The 2,224-nt window shown below is 32.4% G+C and overlaps 1 long non-coding RNA gene across 1 annotated transcript; it reads left to right on the top strand.

Annotated features, from left to right (window-relative positions):
• The first annotated feature begins 423 nt into the window (after window positions 1-423).
• LOC113332356 lies at window positions 424-1,939 on the top strand. Its single transcript, XR_003351455.1, has 2 exons — window positions 424-677; window positions 1,389-1,939. It is a non-coding gene; the product is annotated as an uncharacterized LOC113332356 (long non-coding RNA).
• Window positions 1,940-2,224: the final 285 nt, after the last annotated feature.

Here is a 2,224-nt window from a genome sequence, read left to right as displayed (position 1 = left end):
TCAAATGAAATGAAACGATTATGATATGTTAAACTTACCTTTCCCATCAGGATTTGATGATTATATCCTCATTTCTGGTTGTTCTTGACGATTTTCATTAAGTCTCTTCATCGATATGCACTGAAAGCTCAAGAATAAGAGTAGTCGACGTTGTTATTAACTTTGAGAATTTACTTTTGAAGGAGAAATCTTGTTTGAAATCTGAATAGAAACCACTTGAGGAAAGAGAGATAAAATCTGAAAATGAAAATTTATTATGATTTTCCTCTTATATATATCCAAAAGAACAGTGTTGTCATTATTAAAATTCGTAATAATTAATTATGGACTAGATCTGGAAAAAATTTTGATATTGTGTACCTAGTAATGGCATTTTCCTAAATGAAACATACTTCTAATTCCTACAGTATTGTTCATCTATTTTTTTCACTATTAACATAAAAGAAAAAAAACCGAGATGAACAATTAGAAAATCAAAGTATGTTTCTGAGTTCATCTACCACAAAACTCCTGCTTTAAGTTCTTCCACGATATATACAGAAGAAATCCAAATTATACTAACATCACAAAGCCTCAAACGACATCTGAAACTTCAAAGTTTGATTCATTCACTTACAGTTGCACGGAAAACGAACCAAATCTAAGGAGAAAACCAACTCAATCTAAGGAAATTAAAGGTATGGGATTGTTAACCAATATCCTTGCTGATTTCTTTGTTGTGAAAAGTGATAAATCATAAATGGGTTTTGTATCCTAAGTTTAAGTGAATGGGTGATTTTGAGAATTTTATGTTTGTAGAGAATTAGGTTTTGGATTTATATACCCATGTTGTTATTGTCATGAAACTAATGGTTCAATTTGATTAATGCAGGTTTTGTATTTTTTTCTATCATGTTTTGCGATTCCTTCTAATCAAATTTGCTCTCATATGTCAAAAAGAAACAAAAATAAATAAATAACTGTATTGATCAATCCCTGTTTGATAAAATGCCTCAAAGAATTGATTGTCATGTCCCTGAAATTAGATTGTGGTTTTAGATTATTAGATTGTAAAGAGGTTTGGGTACTGGGTTTTGTTTATATACGTTTTAGAGCAATCACTTATTGTTGTGCAATCCTCATAACTTCCAGCAATTTCGTAGCATCAGGTCAAGAGTCGTCAATAGTCCCTGCTAGTTTCTAGTCGTGTTTTTTCTCCTTGGTTGGCCCTCACTGCTGCAGCAGTAGTCTAGTACTATATACTGGAAACCCCATATTCAAGCAACTGCCCAGATTCATTTCTCATAAAATTATTCATTTCTCATAAATTACTTTAATTCTGTGTGTACGTAAATGTGAAGTCGCAATATCATTGTATGACCTACGAAAACTTAAAATGATGTTGCCAGGGTTCCAGATGTTGTCGGTGAGCTAGCTAGTCTGACAGCAGTGCAAGAATTCAGAAAAAACCTTGGAGAACTGTGTTTCAAGAGAGAGTTCACTCTCTAGAACCTAAGGTACATTTAACCAAATTTTACGTTGAATCCACATATCTGATTAATTTTACGCTCTATCGGAATCCTAATTGGATACTTAATATTTATGGAGGGGCTGCAAAAATCAAGGCCACACTAACTCAACATAAGAGTTGACCATGAAGGTGGAAAAGCATGGAATTGATCATGCAGCTATCATAGTTGTTGTAATTAATCCTTACAAAGATTATTGCACTACCAGGTTTTAGCTGTATATAAATTACCAACTCATCATTGCACTACCATGGAATTGATCATGCAGCTATCATTGTGATGAAACATTGAATTCCCGAGTTGGGTTGAGAGAGTATAGAATAGTTGAAGGCATCTGATGTTAATATTAGGAGAAAACATTTTGTAAACGGATGTAATTGATTGAAAAAATTTTGGATTTTTGGAACAGCACAACAGGCGCATTTAGACTAGTGACTATTGTGATTTGTTGTCTTTGTTGTTTTTTTTTTCTTCTTGATGCTTACAGAATTGTTGCAGTAATAATACATGATAGTTTCTTACAGAATTTTTTTTTCTTCTTCATGCTCAAAAATAAATACAAACAATTGTTGCAGTAATATATGATAGTTTCTTCTTGATTTTCTTTTAAGCCTCCCAAATAAGTTGAGGTACGCAAGAAAGAGAACACAAGGACTTTTCATATTGATTAATACGTCAACCAAACACTACTTGAAAACGACTCTTATGCTCAAAAA

Source organism: Papaver somniferum, chromosome 1 (genome assembly GCF_003573695.1).
Source record: "Papaver somniferum cultivar HN1 chromosome 1, ASM357369v1, whole genome shotgun sequence".
In the NCBI taxonomy this organism is placed as follows: Eukaryota; Viridiplantae; Streptophyta; class Magnoliopsida; order Ranunculales; family Papaveraceae; genus Papaver; species Papaver somniferum.
Note: the sequence above shows the minus strand (reverse complement) of the source record. Positions and strands in the feature narration are given on the sequence as shown.